Source organism: Gigantopelta aegis, chromosome 3 (genome assembly GCF_016097555.1).
Source record: "Gigantopelta aegis isolate Gae_Host chromosome 3, Gae_host_genome, whole genome shotgun sequence".
NCBI classification, from domain to species: Eukaryota; Metazoa; Mollusca; class Gastropoda; order Neomphalida; family Peltospiridae; genus Gigantopelta; species Gigantopelta aegis.
This window is the reverse complement of record NC_054701.1, coordinates 3,201,017-3,211,167: the sequence shown is the minus strand read 5'-3', so window position 1 is coordinate 3,211,167 and position 10,151 is coordinate 3,201,017.

Sequence of the window (10,151 nt, the reverse complement as noted above, 5' to 3'; positions counted from 1 at the left end):
AATTCCATCGTCTTCCATGAAACCCCCCCCCCCCCCCCAACAAAACGATGCATCCAGTTCTTGAATAAAGAGTATATTCCTTTATTATTAAATTTGTGTGGTCTTTATTTTTCATTTAATCATAGTTGTTTGGATATTATCTATACTTGTATTTATTTTGCTATAGGCTACTACAGCTACTACATCTTATTTATTTATTTGTTAATTTTAAAATAAAAGTTTATACTGCTAAATTACACACATATAATAATTATAATATAGGCCTAAATTCTTGTTTAAACTTTAATTTTTTTTTTTTTTTTTTGTGCAAATGTGTCTGTAGCAGGCCTGCAGTAAGAAAATACAGGTCGTTCCCCCCCCCCCCCTTCTCTCCGTGTGTTTAGTATTTACTTTGGTGCAGAGGGTAAATAATGTGTGTGCCTTTGTTTCAGTATATATATAAATTGTGTGTGTGTGTGTGTGTGTGTATATCTATATATATTTGTATACATATACATACATACAATATATATATATATATATATATATATATATATATATATGTATGTGTATGTGTGTATGTGTATGTGTATGTGTATATATGTATATATGTATATATATATATATATATATATATATATATATATATATATATATATATATATGTATATATATATATATATATATATATATATATATATATATGTATATATATATATATATATATATATATATATATATATATATATATATATATATATATATGTATATATATGTATATATATATATATGTACACACACACACACATACATATACATAAATATAAAAATACATAAAAATCTATTCTGTTGTGGATCAATATAATTTGGTGGTTGTGGTACATTTTGCTTGTTCAAGTTAGAGGACTTACCTTTTTACATATATATGTAGTTTCATGGTATTCTACAGTTCAGTGTGTGTGTGTTTGTGTGTGTAATCTGCTTTAGCAATTACCTGCAATAAAATGAATGGTCAACTGTCATATCTGATATTTCTTTTCCATTTTAAAAACACTGCTTGACATGAAGAATATAGCATTTAACCATCTCATTCATATATTTTCCTTGAATATGCTACATAAGTGCATCTACATGAGGTAATTTAACACCGGTTAAAAGCAACTTAGGTTAAATATGTGTAGTCTAGTAGAAGGCATACCGATATAGATCAGTTTATTAACAACCATCCTTTCTCCAGCTGTACATTGTATACTATTAAAAATTAGTTTTGTAGATATTACTTAAATTGAACTGCAATAACAATTCCAATACAGCACATGACTGAACAAGAAAATATCTGCAATATCCATTGTGACTAGATATAAAACAACACCAATATTATATATATATATATATATATATATATATATATATATATATATATATATATATATATATATATACACGTATATATATATATATATATTAACCATTATTTACTCAGGTAAGTTTTTGTGTTTTATTACTAAATATACCAGGTTAAACCCTATTATTAAAACATTTGCATGTTTGTTCGATGAGGTAACACTTATGTTTTATTAGGTTGTAGACCTCGACATGAAAATAACTGAGGAAACTGATTATTTGCTCCCTAATGTAGTTTATGGGGGGCAATTTAAAATATTACCATATTGATACTACATGTATATAAATTCACATGCCAAAGGAAACTATATATTATTCTCCTTGAACTAATCTCAGGTGTGATGGGTAAGTAGAGAGAGATATTGCTCCCCCTAGACGTCAAGGTCTGAGGATGGCAATATTTTATTATTGCTATTTTTTGTTGCCTGCATTCAACCGGTAAGGAAGGGCAACATCATGTGGTAATTTTGCAATCTGTAAAAACAAAAGCATTTCATTATTTCAAGAAACTGTATTTTGTTTTAAGAATAAAAGAATGTATTTTTGGAACATTATACTATTGCCAATACATCTATATAATAAGATATGACAATAATACTATTGTAATTTTGAAGTTGTAAAGTAACAACTTTACCATTGTTTAATTATTACATATTATTTGGAAATAAAATAATTATTAAATCATAAAAATAATTAACTTAATCATGCATACAAATTTTATTATAAATACATTTTATATATTTTGTAGCCCACATCATAATTATTATATTAATAATTATCTTATCATTTCAAAATTGTTAAAATTTATAATTAACATTACCTGAAAATTGCATCAACAAAAATTATATTCTGCCCAACCTGCCCTGTCCCCTCGACATTCAAAGTACACGGAAACACATCGGTACTAAATATAGATTATACTAATTCAGATTCCCGTTGTTCTTTTCTCTTATATGGCAACCCAAACTGTTATAATACACATAAGACGTATTGGAACTGTGTTAGCTACAGAAAATAAATGACAATATGTAAGGCATGTAAAAAGTTAATATGATAACTTTATTCTATGTAAACCAGTAATCACTAAGGCTTTGCTTCACCTCCAAAGACCCGGATGATCGGTAACTAGACCGTGTGACGTCACGCCGGTTCCAAGAATACTTTTCTTAACGTGCACGGCCAGTTGCTTCTCTCTATGTAGCATATTTAAAATGAACCAAATTCTACGTCCCTTCGCCATGAACCAGGGGTGGATCTAGGATTTTGTAAGGGGGGGGGGGGGGTCCACATAACTAAAGGATAATTTGAATTTGTCGAAAGTGAGTCGAGCTCAGTAGGTTGGTTCGGAGTTGGGGGGGTGGGGGGTGGGGTGGGATTCTCTTTAAAAATAAAGATGCTCAGAAACATTCTCAGGGCAGTTTAGTGTTGTACATATTGTGGATAATTAATTGAAAACCCCCCCACCCTAACGTGTTAAAACGGGCACTACAGATGGGTGGGAGGTGTCACATTGACTCCCTCAGGGCCCCTCTGGATCTGTGAAGCAATCAGGATTTCAGAATCTGTTCTCTGAAACAAATCATGAAAGAATACATGTTAGTCCTGTTTGTTAAAGCTACAAAGTAGGGTGGGTTATGTTTGTTTGTTTTTTGTTTTTTTAGTGCTTGATTATTGTTAATTCATCAGTCATTCCAAAAATGCTTGTATTCACACATGAGTAAAAGACAAGGAACATTGTTTTAATGGAATTAGTGGTCATTCATTGGCTGAAATTCAAATAGTGACATAAATAAACCAACATCTATAGACCACTTCAGTATAATGAAGTCTGTGTAGTAATATCAGGCCTTTGTCATCAGAGCTAGATAATGTGCATCGTTAAATCATTAAGACCAGTCCAATTTTTTAAATCATATAGTGATGGAAAAAGCAACCGCAAGTTCAGGTTTGGTAATATAACTTTTTTTGTTCATATACCAAATGTAGTAATATTTGACACATAGCTACCTCATTGTACTGTCTAAGGAATCTTTGGTTAAAATTGGGTCAACCATGAGCACATGCAAAGCTGCATGCTTTTTACTGATTTGTCAAGAAAGCGCAAATCTGGTCTACTGCCACGTGCTATGGACTTGAACACCATACCAAATCAAAGTTTTGAACAATACACATCGAGTGCACAACATTTCATTTCAACACAATTTAAAAGCAAAATGTTGTGAATGTTACAAGTTGATAGAGGTAGGGCTATTGCTCTAATTATGCAGGGCCAATCGCAACGTCACAGTGCCCAGCAATTTGTGGTACAGAGTCAAATATAGCTCATTTAATTGGGTGTCTCAGAGCCACAGGAAGATTAGCGTGTTAAGTTGCCACATCCACATAGAGGCATATGTCTCACACATCTCCATAATCAATTTCAGATGGCTATGGAGATGGTGAGTCAGGTTGTAGGCACTCATGGTCACCTAGTGTGTCCACAAACAGTTACGAATCGGTTGTGGGAGTTCAACTTAAGGCCACAACGTCCCTACGTTGGACCACAACTTACACCCAGGCGACGTCATCGTCAATTGCAATGGCTGCGTGCACATGCACCAAATCAGTTTCACTTGGCCCACTGGAGATGTTATTTATTCTCTGACGAGTCTCGGTTCTCGCTTTACAGGTTAGATGGACAACAATGTGTTTATCGATATCGTGGTGAGCGAGGTGGAGGAGAGTCCGTTATGGTTTGGGGGGAATTTCTTATGGTATGAATACACTTCATGCACCAGGGCAATCTTACAGACGTAAGATATCGGGATTAGGTCACCAGGCCTCCCATCCTTCCAACTATCCATGTGTGTAACCTTACGTGGCAGCAGAATAATGCAAGGCCACACATTGCGAGGATTTTTCTTAACTTCCTCAACCAAAACAATGTTCCAGTGCTCATTTGGTCACCCTACAGTCCAGATTGAATCTGATTGAGCATTTGTGGGACAAGCTGGACAGGAGGGTCATGAAGTGCGCCGGCGTCCTAAACAACATCGTTCAGCTCACGCAGGCCCTTCTTCATGAGTGGACAATTATCCCACAAAGGACCATAAACAACTTGATCGGGTCAGTGGTAAGGAGAGTTAGAGCAGCGACTGCAGCCCAGGGTGGGAACATACACTATTAATTTGGATCAGGAAATGGCATAGGTTACCAGCATATCAACATGTCCACGCAAACATCGTCTGTGATAATACAACAAAACTTGTCAAAATTTATTCAGTAATGAAGACATAACCTAAAAATCCAAACAATAAAATAATCATCAAAAGATTTGAAATATTTACCACTGTTTCTTGACTGGTATATCAAAGGCTATGGTATGTACTGTCTAGTCTATTGGGGAAAGTACATATGAAAGATCCCTTGCAGCCTTTTTGATAAGAGTAGCCTGTGTGATAGCAGCATATTTCCTCTCTCAGGGGCAGGATGTAGCTCAGTGGTAGAGCGTTCACCTGAGGTGTGATAGGTCACAGGATCGAACCACCTCTGTGGACTGTCTCTTCTCCACCCAAACCAGTGTCCCATCACTGATAATCTGTTACGTCTCTTCTCCACCCAAACCAGTGTCACGTCAATGATAATCTGTTACATCTCTTCTCCGTCCAAACCAGTGTCCCGTCACTGATAATCTGTTACGTCTCTTCTCCACCCAAACCAGTGTCCCATCACTGATAGTCTGTTACATCTCTTTTCCACCCAAACCAGTGCCCCATCACTGATAATCTGTTACGTCTCTTCTCCACCCCATCACTCGTACATCTGTTATGTCTAGGAGAAAGTGCATAAGATCCATTTCTGATATATCTGTAAAAATTAGGAGATAACCATATGGAGTTTTTACATTTGCAGGTGTTATTGTTTATCTGATCCTGCAAGTGACATTTTTTACCAAAGGCATGCGCCTGATGTTAAAAATTAAACATTTGTGGGCATCAAATACTAACTGTATATTTGGTATTTCTTGAAAAAACTACCTGGCTACAATCTAACTGTAGACCCGTGAGCCGTCAACTTGGCCTGTTCCAATTGCTAATTACATCACTTTCTAATGATGTCATTAGCTTTCTGGGTGTTATTTTTATTTGATCCCGGAAAAAGAATGTAATTAACCAATCACAATACAGAACACACTCGCCATCAGTTTATAATAGCCAATATTACAGGTGGTAATGAGTTTCTCAGTTCTGTCTATGAGAAAGTGCGTAATAAAAGATCCATTGCTGTTTTATCAGTAAAATTAACAACTATTGTGGGTATCGGTGAGTTTCCTCTCTTTTCTCCATTGACTATTTGTTCTAATAACCATGTTAGACACCAAGTAGCCATAGTTTAAAAAGGGCTCACAGGTGCATGTGCCAGGGGGTGGATCTAGATAGGCAAGTGAAGTGTTTAGGAGGGTTGGGTCATATTCCCCACAAAATACACTGAGAAAGAACATTTTCTTAAGAGCAGAGGATTTCTTTTCAACCCCTACTCCCCTCTCCCCCCCCCACCTGGTTCAGGTGTTAAACAAATCTTTGTTCCTTCCTTCCATCCTCCCCCCCCCCCCTCCTCTCTATCAAATGTTGAAATAACTACATGTTACACATCAAATCGTCGGAGTTTAGAATGTGCCAAGGTGTCATTAAAGGTGTATACCTTTCATTTCCTCAAAAATATTTGTAAAGTATTCAGTGTAATGTAGATTGTTTTGTTTTCTCCATCCTATGACACACTGTTTTTCTTTATCTGCTGTTATGAGTAACCGTGGCCATGTGCAAATGCTGTTTACACTTTACTGAAGAATTACAGATGGTTTGAAAGTTTTACTCGGAGGAATCTGAAGGTGAGTTCAGCTTTTAGAGTAAACCTCTTATAAATGATGGCATGTCCATATTCAAAGGTCTATTACTATATACATCCGTTATTCCAAATGTCTAAACTGCATTCTTAACCCATAACCACAACCTTAATCCAAGAGGTAGGCCATGTTATAATTGCATATATGTGGGAATTGTTTTGCACAGTTGTGAAATGACATAAGACTTGACGAAGTTTTGGAGCAGCAAATTTTTGGAGTATCATCTTCTCTGTTTACAATGTACACAAATTAAAATAAGTCTGCACAAACTGAGTATGCTAAGAACTCATCTAGATAATAAATATGCCATCAGAGAGATGAATACATATCCAAGGATTTATCCACGATTCTGTGAAGGGGGGTTTACAAAATTCTGAAAAGGACAAGCTTGAGTTTGGCCAAGCCAAATGAGACAAGCTCCCAAACAAAGAGAAATCTGTTAACATGATCACAGACATGTTTTCTGGGCAATTTAATTTAGTGTTGTATATCAATTGTGGATGATGAAGTTTGAAAAAAAAGCATTAAAAAGGGTACTTCAAATGGGGGGTCATGAGATGGGGTTTCTTTGATGGTGGCAAATGTTTGGTCTTCACATCTTGGTTATCTGTCTTCAACCTTTCTGTATGTGTGTAGGATTATTTTGCATTGAGTGTGCACACATTAGATAAAAAAAAACACCTAAATTTATATGATTCTGATATTAAGGGGTTCATCTGAACCTCTCCCCCACCATATGGGCATGATATCTAGTTTTATTATATATGGTATTTATTTGGTGTTTGCAGAAAATAATACCATAGTTAGAATCTAATGTGGCAGTTACAAACAAGGCAAGTAGGTGGGTTGTGTGTAGGGCGAGGGCAGTAAAAACAGAATCGGGTCTCGGTGATAAAATGTTTTCTCCAACTAGACAAAATTGCACTTCTCAACTTAAAGCCCACCCCCAAGCCCCACTATACCTATGGCCCTAATTTGTTTACTATTTCTGTACTTAGAGATATCTCGGTGTTCGTTTACAACTTTAAGTATATTAATATCATACTTTGACTTAAGTATGTTTTTGAACATGGAACCAGTTTCTTTGAATTTATTTTTCACTTTATTATCGTGATTATATTTAATTACTTTTAAAGCACACTATCCTGGACACATCCCTCAGTGATTTGAAATATCTGTCAAGGACAGTAGTAAGAACCAAACTGCTGAAGTGACTGTTAAAACCTTCCGACTGGGTAGGAAGCAGTACTTGAACCCAGTACCTCCCAGTCTGGTGATTGAACAAGCCTGTGGAATGTGAAGGAATGAAAGAGGAAGTGAAACCAGTGGGCTCATTGTTGAAAGCCCGTCTACAAGAGGTGTATGTTTCACATCCAGTGCTAACGGCTGGCAGCGGCTGGGCAGTACCAGGTTGGTGGATTGTCCCACTTTCAGCACATGGTCTGCATTACTTGGCATTATCCACTCTGGAGGAGGGTGTCGCACATTTCTCCCTCTCTCTTTCTCTACCTTGCTGCTTTGCACATAGTCATCATCAAAGACGGATTGGGCGGTCTGTTTCTCGGACCTGGCTTTCCGCTAGCTGTGTATGTGGCATGCTTTCTGTTTAATCGGTTCTCAGTGCCACTTCTGCCCATGCTGTGGGTGCTCACTCATTGAAACTCAGGAGATACTCGGTGATTCACATGTGTTTTACTTTTCAACACAAATCTCCTTTCTACACTCATCCCAGTGGTGAGCTGTTGGTTTTCATTCACAAGTGAGGATATTGGTGGAGACTCATCTAAATCTAACAGATGTGAGAACATTTTCTTTCTCTTCACATCTAATTTAGTTTACTTAGATATATTTTTGTTTATTGATACAAGTTTTGTAATTTACTTGAAACAGTTTTCTTTCTCTTCATATCTTTTTCAGTTCTGTTGGTTAAAGTTGTATTTTAGAGTAAAACTATTATCATTTTATCTGCTGCTATAAATAACAACTATGAAAGTTTTTTTTTTTTAATGTGTTCTAGTTTACTTGTAACAGGTTTTGGTTGCAGCCAGTATGTTATATGTAAGTTGTTTCTTTGTTGTGGTGACAAATATCACTGAATCAACTAGAATATTAAGTAATTATATTCACCTTAATGGCTTTGGTCTGGATTTCAGTTTGTTTTGTCTAGTTACTGGGTACATTACACTAGCCTCTGGGTACGGTACACCAGCCTCATTCTCCCCTTCCTGGTATTAAATATTGTGACAGATAAGCCCCCCTCCCCCCCATTGTGCCCTTTCTGGTATAATCTGATATAAGCTTCATCTTTATCAGCATGATGTAATTTACACTTAGTGTAAGATTAAATATCATATTGTCACCATATATTCAGGTCAAACCAATGTGTTTTGTTTTAGAGGTGCTCCAACTCAAAACTCAAACCAGGATCACTCACTGGAAAGACAACGGCATGTGGTCTGGGAGAAAAACAAAGAAAATGGCCACTGGATTAAAGTGACTGTCTTGAACAATGTCTGATCACGGAGTACCGGTTCGTGTGTTGGGGGTCTGTGTGTGTTTGTTGTTATGTTTGATGGCTAACAGTGGTCAGAGACATGATGGGGACTCTCTGAACCTGATTGTCCAGCAGGTTCCAGTTGTCCAGCAGGTTCCAGTTGTCCAGCAGGTTCCAGTGGACAGGGTTGATCTAGGACTACCTGATTCCACGGCTTATGTGGGCAAAATATTTCACCTCTCATTCACAAACCACCCAGTCTTTGGTGAAGGATCGGTCAAACTCAAGGTGAGAGAATTCTTTGTTTGTTTGTTTGTTTTGTTTAACGACACCACTAGAATACATTGATTTATTAGTCATAGGCTATTGGATGTCAAACATTTGGTATATTTGACATATAGTCTTAGACTTTTAGAGAGGAAACCCGCTACATTTTTTTTCTATTAGTAGCAAGGGATCTTTTATATGCACTATTCCATAGACAGGATAGCACATACCATGGCCTTTGATGTACCAGTTGTGCTGCACTGGCTGGAACAAGAAATAAAATTCTTTGATAATCTTTTTAACTTGTTTTCATAAATCATCTGAAAACAAATCCATGTAATTATTAATTTTATTTATTTATTTATTTATTTGTGTTTGTTTAATTTCAAGTTATATCACTTTAAAATAATTAGGATAGCCTAATTATTTCACAAAACATGTCAACATTAAAGTTAAACAGAGTGAAATCTAGAATATATAACAATTAATGTGTAAACAAAAGTATTTTAAGAGTGAGTTGTCTTTAAAAAATAGTTATTATGAAAATATACATAAGTGTATTTAGAAAATATAATTTTATTTAATGATATATAATATTTATTTGACTTTTTCTGCACACTTTGGGTTGTTTAACTGTGCTGATGTCAAATACAAGATTAATGTAAAGTTGAATTTGAATTGTTTGGACTAACAAACAGATATTATTTTACAAACCATCAAAAACAACAGTCAGTATACATCATTGGTATTATCAGTTATTAGGTCCACAATATTTTATTTTATAAAACATTGTTTTTTGGAACTTTTCATCAGAAGTCACTTTCCAACAAAATTCAAACTACCTAATATCTTCATAAATTCCAAATGGGGCAGACAGGCCAAGATTCAATTCAAACTACCTAATATCTTCATAACTTCCAAATGGGGCAGACAGGCCAAGATTCAGTTCAAACTACCTAATATCTTCATAACTTCCAAATGGGGCAGACAGGCCAAGATTCAGTTCAAACTACCTAATATCTTCATAACTTCCAAATGGGGCAGACAGGCCAAGATTCAATTCAAACTACCTAATATCTTCATAACTTCCAAATGGGGCAGACAGGCCAAGATTCAGTTCAAACT